Consider the following 14,995-nt stretch of genomic DNA (forward strand, 5'->3'; position numbering starts at 1 on the left):
ACAACCTGCCCCCCTCCCACGTCCCCCCCACCTCACCCACCCCAGAGGAGGCTGAATTGGACTCCAACACGACAGTAGCACAAAGCAGCAAGCATTGACGAGCCCCTATGGATGGTGTTGGCACAGCAAGAGCCTCAGACCTCATCACACAAATATGAAAATTGAAATTCATGCAGAGCTTTACCTCATTGCGGGGTTCCGCGGTTAAATCCAGAAGAAAGCGTTCTACACTGTAAGTTAATAGGAAGGTCAGGGTAAAATGCCAGTGGTTTGAGTGATGGATGTGACCGGCAGAAACCGCGAAGCTGCACACAGTTGAGAGGTAGGGCCTCGAGCATTATTTAAGAGTTGATGGTGCACCCTCGTTCTGGAAGATCCATCCACCTGAGTGAGCAAGTGGCTATTAACCAAAAGCAGACATTTTAGACAGAGAAGCTGAGTACTGGGTCTGGTGACGCAGGTGTGAAGGGGCCCATGGGGGGCAGGGGTGTCTACCCACAGCCTTTGCTGCTATAAATGGAAAGGAATTAACTCTGTGTTTGGATAGAGATGAATCTGCTCTCATAAATCAGGGCTGGACCAAGGCCTCGGGCCTGGAGTGATCCTACCGCATATCCATCCCAGACAGCCCCCAATAGCCCACGCGTGGACTTAGCAAGGGCCAAACAACCTGGCTTTGGGTGATGGAGGATGTGACCAGCCTGCTGAGGATAGAGAGTGGAACCCTGTCCCTGGGAATAGAAAGATGGTTTTTCCAAAGCCAGTATACATCCCAGAAAAGAAAGACTCCACATTCCTAGACCACCAGGCTGTGCCCATCAGCCCTATATGCCACTCAGAATCTTCTGGGTTCCACCACTTCCTCCCACTACCTGTCCTCAGGTCCCCATGGCCTATCCAAGCAGGCTGACCAGATCTGCTTCAGGATGAAGAATGAAATGGCCCAGGAAACCCCCCAACACACGTAGACACACAGGGCATTATAATCCCCAGCGGGCAGTCCTGAGGCATTTCCTGACCTTCCCTAGGTGAACCCACGGGTCACAGCATTAGCCACTCAGAGCTGTGGCCAGGTGGATGCACATCCTTCCATGGCATTCCCTTTTTAGCCTTCACTCCTGGTAGTGGCAGCATGGCTTCTCAGGAAAGCCTCTCAGAATTATTGGGACTAGTGACGTGAACCCAGTAAGGCCTCTTGCCCAGTGCTTTTCAATTGACCTTCATCAAGTTTGACTCCCACCATCTCTAATATTGCTTCTGTTACTTTGGGGTGAAATCAATGTATAAGGCGGTCAGTGGAGGTGGGCCATTTTATTGCACTGTCCTGGGCTTTGGACTTCCGGTTAAGACTCCATTGAGAGAGCTAAGTTAAATGAACTCAAAATGCCACCCTTTCAGGATTACCTTCCCACCTCCTGGGAACCAAGCTGGACAAGAACAGACATTCCAAGGGTTTCACCTGCCTCCTGGTGACATGCCCTAAGAATTTTCCAGTGTGTGTGGAGGGAGGGGTGATTCTCAGGTTGGGGAACAGGAGCGTAGCCCAGCTTGTCCCAGACAGCCTGATTAGCCTGGGTCTTCCAGGTCTCTGTCCCTGCTTGATTTCTGGAGCCAACCCATGCTTCTGAGAGAGGCCAGGCATGCTAAAGCTGAGTCACCTTCTCCCTCCAGGTTTCCTGTCCAGAAAGGGCCCTTTTGAGCACTGGAGCTGGAATCATGGAGTGTGCTGGTGGCTCCACTGTGAGACCATTGGCTGCTGAGCCCCCTGTGGGCTTAGCCCAGACAAACCAGGGCAGGGGGTGGCCCCCTCCATCCCTCAGCTGGGATCTTCTCCTGCACACTCACCTCAGCAGGGGACTCGTGGGGAGAAGGCCTGGATCAGTGCTAAGGGAAATTTTAAAAGAAGTTAAAAATATGGCTCTCAAGCAAAATAGAATGAACAGACACCCACAATTTTATTCAGCTCATCAATTAAGGAGGGAGCCAGAAAGTCGGAAATGCTGATTCAAATGGCATTTGAAGTACTGGGATTTATATAGTCCATTGGGAAAGACACACTAAAATAGATTTTTAATGTTTGAGACATATCCAGTTAATGTCCTACAGAGCAATGAATCCTGATTCTTTCCTCTCACTGGACAGGAATCATTTGCATCTCCACTGGACACCTGCAGTGTGACATGGAACTTCACACAATCTGAGCCCTTAATCAACAGTAAATGTCAAAGTCAGACAACAGCCGCATCCTCCTAGAAATATAAAAAAAAATCTTAGGGTCACCCTATGAAACAAAACTTTCAGATGACATTGGAAAATCACCCAATCATTTTCTTGGCCTTATTTTGAGATTTTGGAGAGGTTTTTTAAATTGCAAACGTATAACTACCCCTGCAAAAACAAGTCAAATCATGCACTCTGCTGTGCCAGCTCTGCAAGATCAGGGACCTTGGTCATGAAGCACTCCTAGGATTTGGAGGAGAGTAGTCACTATGCCAGCAGGACCTCTGCCCTGAGGCTTTATCTTCAGCGAGGTGCATTCGGTCCTCTAGCTTTTTATGTATTTATGTGTCTTGTATTTTTATGTATTTATGTGTCTTGTATCTCTAAGCACATTGCAAACTTTTTGATGGTAGAGTACACGATTTATAAATCCATAGACCTTTAGAAAAATAGGTCCCCTGGGAATTTTTTTTTTTAAGATTTTATTTATTTATTCATGAGAGACAGAGAGAGAGAGAGAGAGAGAGAGAGAGAGAGATGCACAGAAACAGGCAGAGAGAGAAGCAGGCTCCATGCAGGGAGCTCGATGCAGGACTGGATCCAGGTCTCCAGTATCATACCTTGGGCTGAAGGCGGTGCTAAACCACTGAGCCACCCGGGCTGCCCGATCCTCTGGGATTTTTAATCCAATGCTCTAATGTTTAGATAGCCTGTACCCCAGCTTTATTAAAGGACTTGCCTCAACCCACTGGCTAGAAGGTGCAGAACCAAGAGAAACAAAAGAGCTCTAGACCTCTGCCCCAGATTCTCCCCAGGCTTCTTCCTCCGTCCCAGGCATGACTTTGAATGCAATATGTATGGGTAGGGTGGAAGGAAGGAAGGAAGGAAGGAAGGAAGGAAGGAAGGAAGGAAGGAAGGAAGGAAGGAAGGAAGAAGGGGAGAAGGGGGAAAGGAGGGGGAAGGGAGGGGAGAAGGGAGCAGGGAAGGAAGGAAGGAAGGGAGGAAGGAAGGAAGGGGGAAGGCAGATGTCAGTGGATGGGTGAGTGGGTAGGTGGATGGGTAAACAGGGGGGTGAGTAGGTGGATGGAGCAATGGGTAGATGGGTGGTTAGTTGAATAAATGAATGGATTGATAGTAAATATATTTAAATTTAAAGAAGAAAAAAACTTGTGACCAAAACTACAATTATTCTCATTTCTGGGAAAAGAAGACAAAATTAATTAATCCTAACTTTACAAAATTTCTTCTCCACTGTCTTGCTCTTGAATTTTTTGTGTTAAGGATGGGCAGCCTCCAGGGGGATGGAGAGGTGGCAATGCCTTCATTGTTTGCATGGTTCTCGATCCTGGCTGCACGTTGAAATTTCCTGGTACTGGCCTCCACCTGAGGCCAATTGAATCAATTGGCCCCTAGGAATGGGGTCCTGGCATCACATTTGTATTACAGCATCTCACGATAATAATCACTGGCAGTTGCAGTGAGAGGTTAAGTAAGTCCAAGGGTCAAAGGCTGGCTGGGCCTGCCTTTGTTTGACTGGGAAGAGCTGCTGCGCCAGGGGGTTACCGTGACTTAAGAGCTGTGCTCCCCACTTGGGCTCTGAACTAACCAGCCCAATAAAAGTACCTTTCTCCAGGCCACCATGGAAGAGCTGAAGCCGGCAGGCCTTGCTCAGGCTGAGTGAGGAAGCCTCCCTCTTAGGCAAGGATGAGTGGCAGGCTGTTCAATGACTCTTGCTGCAGTCAGCCTCCAAGAGATAGGAGATGGCATTGCTGCCTAAGAAAAATCTGATTTCAAGAGAAAACTGCAGCCCAGCCTATTAGCCCCCTGCTGGAGCCTGGGGCAGAGCCTCAGTGTTGGAGGGGATTGGAGCCCACACTCTACCTAGAGTTTTTCTGTTTAATTTTCTTTTAATTTGTAGTTTTGTCCTTCCAAGATTTCCCAGTGGAGGATCTTTTATCAAGATTTACTACAAAGAGGGGACATATGACCCTGTCCGAATCCTTTGTGCTACCGCTTTGAAGATAACCATCCATTACGTGATTTAGCCACTTACAAGGAGCCTTAACAACATGTCCCTAGAAGAGTTAATGGCGGGAAAATGTTTCTTTCTTTGAACACATAAGGTAATCCTTTATTTGGGCAGTTGGAACTTTTTTACTTCCACACCACTTCTTGCTATCCCAGGCCTCTTGGAGAAGAAGCTTCAGTTCTCCTAAACCTCAGTGGCATGAGTTTTCATCTTTCTTTTATTTTTTCTGCATAAGTATTTAGTAGGTATCTATGGGAGACCAGGCACTTGACATATATTGTTTCCTTTAAACTGGGCCAGAGAGCATCCCATGACGTGAACTCCTGCGAAAACGCACACCTGCCATGGTTGGCATTTGACCAGTTTTTACAAGCCTTTAGACCACTCTTGTAGAGCAGCTGCTGGTTCAGAAAAGGAAGCTTGGGAACCACTGCCCCCTCCTCATGGAGCTCCAGGGCCTGGGGCTGTTCCTTTCCCCACCTCCTCATGCTCTTCTCTGTGTTCTAGCTTCTCCAGGCCTCAGTTTGCCCTGCAGGCATCCGGTCTTGCCAGCCTACTCTGAACCACACAGCAGGACCTGGGCTCTCAGTCTCGTGGGGCCAACTCCCACAGAAGGGGAACTGGCTGGCCCTGCCTGGGTCCACCCTGGTCCAATGGGTTCTGGCCACAGGCTGGGCATGGCCTACAAACAGGGATGCCAGGGCAAAGGGTGGGTGAGGGCTGCAGGAGGACAAGGGCTGCCAAACAGATTGAATCATGTGACGTGCCAGGCTCAGTACATGGCACAAAGTCAAGGTTCAGTATCACGTGGTTCTTGTTGGACCAATGTAGTTGTCCGGGTGTAGCTCAATGACAGAAACAGTGAGTGTCTCATTGGCATTAATTAGGAAACTTGGCAACATTTTTCAATCTAAAAATCAATCAACTTTATTAGGTATAATTTATACACAATAAGCTACTTTCATTTGAAGTATATGATTTGATGAGCTTTGACACCACTTTGCTCACTTTGATGAGCAAAGATACAGACTGAACTGCATTATTCCAAACGTTCCCTCCTGCCCTGGTACTGTCCACTCTCTCTTTACCCCCTATCTCAGGCAGCCACTAATCTGCTTCTGTCACTAGAGCTTCATTTGAGCTTTCTAGAACTTTATATACATGAATTCATACCATGTGTACTCTTGTGTCTGGCTGCTTTCCCTCAGGCTAATCATTTTGAGATCCATCCATGTTGTGGTATGTGTCCGAATACATTCTTTTTCCTTACTGAGTAATATTATTCCGGAGTACTGACGATGCTCATTTGCTCATTGATTTGTCTCAGTGAACACTCAGCAGGTAAGGTCAGCCCTAGGACGGAGTAGTGAATGGCAGATGCAGTCTGCCTTCATCGGGCTGACCCACCATCGGGCTCATGGAGTGTTAGACATCAAGCACCCAACTCGCTATTTGATGACCACCATCTTAAGGCTACAAGGAGGCCTTCAGGTATGGGCGTTCTGAGGACCAAAGAAGTAGGCTTGTGGGAGGAACATTTGAGCCAAGGTATGAAGGGGTATCCCCGAGACAAAGATGTCAGAGCAGCACCTGGGTGGATGGACTAGTCTGGCTCAAGTTCTGAGGTGGGGGAGGACTGGAATTATCCAAGTGACAGAAGGGTTTTAAGCAGAGGAGTGGTATCATTACATACTCAGACCTAAGCGGCAGTAGCAGGCATGGGAGACCCACCAGTGAAGGGCCATTGCCATAACACGGGGCAGAGCCAGCAATGGTATAAATTAGCGTCAGGACATAAGGGTAAAGATGGACAGATTTGTGGAGCATTTAGGACACAGAATGTACTTTTGTTTAGGATCCCATAGGTGGGGGATCCCTGGGTGGCTCAGCGGTTTGGCGCCTGCCTTTGGCCCAGGGCGCGATCCTGGAGTCCCAGGATCGAGTCCCCCGTCGGGCTCCCGGCATAGACCCTGCTTCTTCTTCTGCCTGTGTCTCTGCCTCTCTCTCTCTCTCTCTGTGTGTGTCTATCATAAATAAATAAATCTTTAAAAAAAAAAAAAAAAAGGATCCCATAGGTGTTGGGGAGACCCCGATGCCTGGAGGAGGCCTGGCTGGCAGTGTTCCCTGGGTTCCCCAACCTTGATGCTGGGCTTCCTCCCTATTCTGGTCAGCTCAGGTGGCCATAGCAAATACCTCAGACAGTGGGGATTAACAACAGACATTTATTTCTCATGATTCTAGGGGCTGGGAAGTCCAAGAACAACGTGCCAGCCAATCTGGTGTCTGGTAAGGGCCTACTTCCTGGTTTGTAGATGGCTACCTTCTCCTTGTAGCCTCACATAGCAAAGGGCAGAGAGAAAAGGAAAGCAAGCTCTCTCTTGTCTTCTTATAAAGACATTGATCCCATCGTGAGGGCTCTACCCTCATGACATAATCACCTCCCAAAGGCCTGCCTTGTAATACCATGGCCTTCAGGATTTGGGCTTCAATATATGAATTTGGGGGGTAGAGGTGGGGAACGACACATAAACATTTGGTCCATAAAACTCCTTCACCTCTTCTCTTGGATTTCCCAGTTGCTCTGGAAGCCCAACCTCTCTGTGACTGTGGGCCTACATCTACCCCAGGCACCATCATGCCTAGGCACCCAGCCCTTTAGCACCTCCTACAGGAGGCCAGCTCCTGCATCCCAGGTTCCCAGGCTGGAAAGTGAGGCTTTCTGGAAACCCCAGAGTTCTGGATTCACTCTGCAGGGACTCATGATCTGCCTTCCCCTGCAAGTATCAAAAACAGCTCAATGGCTCCAGTGGCTTCCTCTCCACCTAGACCCAAGGCTGCAGCTCTCATGGAAGCTTCACTCCAGACCACAGGGAGTCTCTCCACAACCCTAATGTATGTTCTATCCCCCTGGGTTCTCTCACTCCTGTTCTATTGCCACTAAACCAAGACATTTCCCTCTTGACCTTATCTACCAACGCATCTTCCAGTGTTGCTGCTGTGCCCTGCCCTTGGGATATGTTTGGTTCCATGCCTAGTGCCCCATGGGCAAGTCTTGTTCATTGCTGGCCCTTCCCTGAGCACCAGACCATCGAAGCCTGAGACAGTCTGGAGGAAAGAAGGACAGTGGCCTCTCATTGCCCCCGACAGCAGGGCGCCCTGGCACCAAGCTTATCTGGACCACTGTTGTTGGGTTGGCCTCACCCTCTGACACCCAGCCCTGATCTGGCCCACTGCCCTGGCCAGGTCCAGGTGTTCCTCCATGTCCTTGACCTTTGTCTCATACTGTTTCTTTATCCTGAGGACCACAGACTCCTCTTATAACCAGACTCCTCTTATAACTCCTCTTATAACTTATAACCAAGAGGAATGGCTAGATCAGGGTATTTAACTTGGCTGACCCAATCAGAAATCCTTACCTGTGAAGACCATGTGAGTCCAGGATCATATACACATGGAGCACTCTCAACGATTGGCATACAAGGATTGGATGGGAGTCAAATGTTACTGAAAGACCATATTTCCATGCAGTCTCTTTTTGTCAGCAATTCTACATAATACCCAGCTTCATGATATCCTTTATATGGAATTTCACTTCACAGCTCAAAATTATGTACTTAATTACCTGAAGCTTCATTTGCCATGATTAATGGCTCAGTCCTGCTAAGGTGACACCTGGCAACAGTCATCTATTTACAGGAAGTTGATGGTGGCTACATGAGGAAGCCAAATCATACCATTTGTTTATAAATCTGATCAAAGATGTAAAACATTGGTTTTAACTAAATATCTTAGACAGACCAAAGCCACAGGCCAAGGAAGCCACTTTTCACTGAATACTCCAGAGCCAGATGATCATTAAGGTTCCTCGCAGCCATCCGGCATCATGGTCCCTCTTCAGCCATGAAAGCAGATGCGCATCCTCTCTGTGGAGCACATCCAACCAGGTGCTCTGCTTTTTTGCTCTCTTGCCAGCATGACATTAATGCATTTCTACTTCATTATATTTAATGCTTCTAGTTAAACTGACTTCTTTAAAGAGGAAAGACTAATTTGCATGCGAATGCAAACAGAACAAACATAAGTACATGCTGGAAGAAGGAAGGAAGGGGTTTACTATTTATCAAGACAGCAATAGAGACAGCTCTTTTTCCACATAAAAGTACTGGTATTGGTTCTTCATGTTTATGCAGCACTTAACAATTTGCTAGAGCTGCCACAAACGTGATCTTTTTATATCAAGAGGACTTCTATGATGTGACTTGCATTCCTGTGCTAAGTGGAAGAGTCTTAGCCAGGGAATCAGGGGACCCGCTCATGCCTCCCCAGGCTCCAAACCAAGCCCCCGTTCAAGTCCTTGCAAGCTTTTTCCACGCTGTGCATCCAGAAACAAATCCTTGTTTCTCATTCCCACCTCCCATGGGGAAAGAGGCTAGTGAAGCATGAGTAATTTACTTGCTATGTTTTGGGAGAAGGGGATTAGGACCTGGATTGTGGCCTCATTACTTTGGATCCCAAAGAGGCTAGTGCTCAAGCATAATGTGAAGCCTGGGGTTGTGTTACTTGACACGTATGCCAGGCTTGCCAGAACCTGAGACTTTTTAAAAATAGGAAGAAAATATTATTTTTTCTGGTCACCATTTAGAAAAAAACAATTTGCCACTGACTTCACTAAACATGCCATCACTGAGCTAAAAACAAACATAAAATGTTTGGATTTTTTTTTAAAGATTTTATTTATTTATGAAAGACACAGAGAGAGGCAGAGACACAGGCAGAGGGAGAAGCAGGCTCCCGCAAGGAATCCGATGTGGGACTCGATCCCTGGGCCCCGGGATCACGACCTGAGCTGAAGGCAGACGCTCAACCACTGAGCTGCCCAGGTGCCCCAGAAATGTTTGGATTCTGATGAAGGATTCCTCCCAAATGAGGATGCAACCAGATACTGCACATAGAGTGGTAAGGTCTGGGATGCTCAAGCTAGAGGGGACCACAGAGACCACCTTGCCCGATGTTCCCATTTGATAGATGGGCACATTGAAGCCCAGACACTGGAATGGCTACCTGAGGTCAGGTGCTCTGGCAAGTATGGCAGAGCCTGGGCTAGACTCCAGGCCTCCTGACTCCCAGGCCTGTGTCCTTCCACCACCTCTGCTTCTCAGATGGGACACGTGCCCCAGGAGTCAGGAGGTGGTGACCTCAGGGTTGTGCAGAGCCCAGGCCACACATGCCACACCATCTGGAGCATCAGTTCTACAGACACGTTTTAGGGAAAACAAATATCAAAGCAAAACACATTGGCATCTGCTGAATAGAATGAAAATTTTGCATGAACTTTAAAATTAGCACAAAGTTCTACACATAAACTTTGGCCACATGGTAGGCTAGTGTTGGTGGGAGCCCCAGGCCCAACCACGTTGGGATGGAGATACTTGGCCAGGGTGACGGGGCAGTGAAGGTGGAGACAGGCTGTACTCAAACATTCTCCATCAACACACAACCCCTGGCACCCTTGGGATGGAAGAACATGCTTTGTTTAGCAGATGCTTCCTGCTAGTTCGAGAAGACTTGAGAAAGTGGGTAAAGAAAGTCTGATCCCTCCCTGAAGTACCTCTGAGGTAGAGTTTCTGTTTCTCTCCACTGGCGTCACAGCACCCAACTGAGAAAGGGGTGCTCTTGAGGAAGGGGCTGCCCTGAAGGAGCAGAGCAGCAGCCACGGGGCTGAGCCCGACACGGGCCTGTCCACAGCTGGCCTGGTTATGAGGCTGCTCCTGGCCCCAGGGCCTGGTGGCAGAAACTGTTTCCTCCCTCCTCACAGAGAGCTCCTGAGGGGGCAGGCGGCTCCTCTCACAGAGGGGAGAAAGAACTTACTTGCTCTGTTGGAAGAAATGTTTGAGGAAAGTTAGCATGTCCCAGGCAAGGGAGCAAGGCTGTGTTTTCCAGTTAAGTGCTTTAAAAAACTCTGCACATCACATCCATCATCAGTGTGAAGGTCCAACTTTTCTTTCATATCGCACTGCTGATGGGTTTACTTATTTAAACAAACACCATAAGGCTCTGGCTAACACAGTGAGAGAACCTGTGTGTAAGGGAAGAAAATCTCTGTATGAGGAGGAGGCAAATGACGGGGCGGAAAAAGGAAGAGGTGATAGCAGGGAGCTCCATGCTTGTTGTTACACCTGGGACCTAGGAAATATGGGACACAGGATGCCGAGAGTCTCCCTGTGGGGACCTCCCAGGGCAGAGACAGGCCCTGACCCTTAGAATGACTGCTCTGTATTTTTACAACCTCTAGGACATCTTTTCCTGGAAAAGTTTTCCTCTACTCTTGAGGAGAGGCCCATGCTACTGAGCTTTAATGTTACTAACCAGAGTTTTTAAGGAGTAGATTGTGTGCTCCCTCTTCCTGGAGCCACTTTCACCACCCTCAACACCTGGCCCTCACTTCCTCAGGTGTTTACACAGCTGACATTCTCAGCAAGGCCTCCTGTAACCATCCTCTTGCAAATCAATCCCCTTTCCTGGCATTCTTCTATCTTCTGTATGTGCTCTATTTATCTATTGAGCAGTAATCACTGCTTATTTCTCTATATTTACTTATCTATAGTTTGAATTTTTTGCCTTTCTGCAATAGCATGCATGCTTTGAAAGCAGCAATTGTGGTCTTGTTTTCTTTACTGGATTCCCATAAAACTGAGCCCACCACATAGACTCTATTTAGAAACTTCCATTTTCTAAAGTACCTTCCTGTACAGAACACCTAAAGATGATGGGGAAAATATTTAAAGCATCCTTTTGATTACAGCAGTAAGCACAAATCTGGGAACATTGGAATCTGTGTTTTTTGATCCCTGATGGCTGAGAACAAAGTCAGTAGATTAAATGTAAAGAGAAGGGGCCATAGCCAGACGTCTGGTCAGGCTGGGAGGTCAGGAACTGTCATTTCTGAAGGGTGACAGCTCAGGTGAACTGGAAATAGGTGAACTGGAAAAAGCCCATCCTGCAGAGGAATGTGGAAGAGATCATTGTCTGCTTGTGCCTTGGTTCGGAGGAAGCAGGAAAAAAAAAAAAAAAAAAAACATGCCTCCTGAAAATTCCTAGCTACTAGCCAGCACTTACAGATCTGGAGTCCAAGTTCCAATTGTACGAATAGCCTTAAAATTGCCAAAAAATAAAAATAAAAAAAATAAAAAATGTAGTGACCCCAGATTGTGTGTGTGTTACTTTAGAATATAACACAATATGTTAATTATACTTCAATAACAAAAGAATTCAATGGGGTTCTATTTACTAAGAATGACTAATCAAAAACAAAATAGAAAAAATCATACTCATAATAAAAAGAAAAAAATTAAATAAATGAAACCAAAGACCTAGAGACGAAAAATCAAGTTTTAATTCAGTGAGTTGCATGAGAATCTGCAGTTCCAGTTTCTACCCTGCTCCATTTCTTTTTTAAAAGGTTTTTTTTTTTAAGGTTTTATTTATTTATTTGAGAGAGAGAGAGAGAGAGAGAGAATGAGTGGAAGGAGGGGCAGAAGAAGAAGGAGAAGCAGACTTCCCTGCTGAGCATGGAGCCCAACTTGGAGCTTGATCCCAGAACTCCAGGATCATGACCTGAGCCCAAGGCAGACACTTAACTGACTGAGCCACCCAGGCACCCCCGCCTGACTCCATTTCTAATAAAAACTTAACTGCATTGTATTAAAGCAAGATGGGTATAACCACATTGTTTTAAGTAATACTTTTAAGGTTCAGGAAATCTAATATCAGTATATATAGTGCATTTATGTAGCTATTTACACTTTACGGAGAACTTTCACATACATTATTTCATTTATCTCATAAAATAGGCTAATTCTTTAAGCAATCATTTAAAATTAGAATTTAAAGGAATTTAGGAAGAAAAAAATGATTAAGTCACTAAATATATGAGTAAACAAGCCACTGTGAGACAATCAGCAAAAGCTACAGACTACAAAATAAGTACTACAAAAACAAGTAGGATAATCTTCAAGTATAGAAAAGAAACTAAGTATATTATGTTTAAAGAAATAAAAAAGAATGTCAGACAAATACAGAACCACAGTACAAGAGGTCATAAAATCACTAGGCAGATCCTGAAAGGACCAAACAGAACTTTTAGAAAGGAAAAATAGAATTGATATTATCAACTCAAAGCATGAGATAAATAGCATGTAAGATACAGCCAAGGAGAGAATTAGTGAAGGGGAAGATGGATATTAAGAAATGACACACTAAACTATAGAGAAAGAGAGAGAGAAACAAAGATGGAAAATATGAAAAGGAAGTATCAAAAGAAATAAAGGATGAAGAAAGAAGATCCAAAATACATCTTTTTAGAATACTGGGAAGACATCACAGAAACAGTGGAGACAAGCTACTATTTGTAAAAATAATGACCAAGAATTTTCCAGAACTGATGAAAGATACCAATCTTCAGAGTCCTTAGATTCAGCAATACCAAGGAATCTGCACACCCAGACAAACTACAAAACCCTAAAACATGCCCTCCCTCTGTTCCAAAGATATTAAAAGTTCCTAGACAGGAAGATGGGGACACCTGGGTGTCTCAGGGGTTGAGCGTCTACCTTTGGCTCAGGGCATGATCCTGGACTACTGGGATTGAGTCCTGCATCAGGTTCCCTGCATGGAGCCTGTTTCTCCCTCTGCCTGCGCCTGTGTCTCTGCCTCTCTCTGTGTGTGTCTCTTGTGAATAAATAAATAAAATATTTTTAAAAAATAGAGAAAGACGGGAAGATGTATTACTGACAAGGAAGTAATAATTCAATGGAATCAACAATAATAGTATCCAGAAAATAACAGAACAATACTTTCAATGTCCTAAGAGAAAATATCTATTATACGGACTGAATAGGCTAGTAACAAATGAAGCCAAATATCAGTGTCTTACTACACAAAGATTTTTTTCATGCTTACTGCAAATATCCTACAAATCAGATAACCCTCTAAGGCAACCTACCACTATCCAGGGACTCACAAATCTAGGCTTCCTACATCTTGTGGCTCCACCATCTCAGCACATAGATTGCAGAACCAACAAAGAAGGGGAGGAGAAAACCAGAGTCTTGCTGGATATTCTCATTGCCTCAGCCCAGAAATGACGCATGATTTCTGTTCACAATATATTGGCCAGAACTAGTCACACAGCCCCACCCAATTAAAAAGGAGGATGTACAGGTATGTGTATGTGTGTTGGGAGAAGAATCATAAATATTCAGGGAGCATTACCTCCTGCCACTCTTTCAAGAACAAAAGCAAAGTAAAAACATTTTCAGATAAACCAAAGCTGATAGAATCTGTTACCAACAGATTTTCACTAAAGGAACTTCCTAAAAAGGATGTAATTTAGGAATTGGGGATAATCTTTCCAAAATTTCTCAGATACAAAAAGGAATGGTAGACAAATGAATGGCAGATCTGGAAAAAAAAATCCAAATAATTGTTAACTGTATAAAACAATAGCAATGGTGCCTAATCTGTGAGGTTAAAAAAAAGCTCAAGTTGGAACCTGAATCCTGGATACATGTAATGTAATCCTGCAGGGGTATGATTGATGTTACAATGTTTTATGTGTTTTATAAAAGTTTCCTTTTAGAATTTTAGAGGTGTTTGTTAAGTTGAAAATAGACACTAAAATATCTGGGATAACTACTAAAATAATACAGCTAAAATTCATAATTTTCAGGGAGTAGAACATGTGACTTTTGGTCTCAGGGTTGTGAGTTTGAGCTCCATGTTGGGTGTAGAGATTACTTAAAAAAATCTTTTTTAAAAATTAAAAAATAAAGTAACATGCATAACTTCCAAACTGTTGGGGGCGGCAGGGGGAGGGGTTGGGATATAATCAATCCAACAGAAGGCAAGAAAAAATGGGGTTGGGGGTGGGCAGACAAGAAAGATAAAATAGGTAGTACAAAATAAGATAGTATAAATGAATAAAAATATATCAGCAATCAAAACAAATGTAAATAACCAAACTCAAACTAATAGACAAAGATGATCAGATCCTGTTTATTTAGATCCCGTGATATTCTATCTGTGAGAGCTATATCTGATCGTAACAGTGGCCTATGTGCCAAGCACTGTTCTGAGTACACTAGAAATGTTAATTCATTTACTCCTCTCAGAAGCCCAATGAGACAGACACAATTTTGATAAGAAAACTAAGTCACTAAGAAGTTAAATAGCTTGGTAATCTAACTTGAGTGGCAGAGTGGTGACTTGAACCCAGGCAAACTCCTTCTGGAGTCTATACTTTTTACCTCCATATTATACCCCCTCTTAGAGAGGGCCCTAGAAGGCAGGAAAGCAAAATAACAGAGAAAGATATATCAGTTAAATATTAACCAAAAGAAAGCTGGCATAATGACATATTAGACTTTCAGGAAAAAAGTATTCTTGAAGATAAAAAAAATAAAGTCCAATTCATTAGAAGCTTTAATAGTTTCAGACTTGTTTGTCCTTCATAACATCATTTTAAAATCCACAGAGTAAAAATTGACAGACCTACAGAGAAAGGTTGACAAATACACCAACAGAGTGGGACACTTAACTTACCTCTCTCAGTAGACAGAAAATCAATAAGGATGTAGAATATTTGAACAAGTTTAATCTGCAGGAGACATATGGAACACATGACCCAACAACCAAAGAATACGCATGCTTTTCCATGTATACATGGAACATTCATAAAAATCGATGTCA

General features: G+C 44.7%; 1 long non-coding RNA gene across 1 annotated transcript; it reads right to left on the reverse strand.

The window, feature by feature from the left end:
• Positions 1–1,931: 1,931 nt before the first annotated feature.
• Positions 1,932–14,967, reverse strand: LOC111095441. The gene is made up of 2 exons (XR_005357804.1): positions 14,849–14,967; positions 1,932–2,249 (listed from the first exon to the last, which is right to left on the reverse strand). It is a non-coding gene; the product is annotated as an uncharacterized LOC111095441 (long non-coding RNA).
• Between the last annotated feature and the right edge of the window lie 28 nt (positions 14,968–14,995).

Source organism: Canis lupus, chromosome 4, assembly GCF_011100685.1.
Source record: "Canis lupus familiaris isolate Mischka breed German Shepherd chromosome 4, alternate assembly UU_Cfam_GSD_1.0, whole genome shotgun sequence".
NCBI classification, from domain to species: Eukaryota; Metazoa; Chordata; class Mammalia; order Carnivora; family Canidae; genus Canis; species Canis lupus.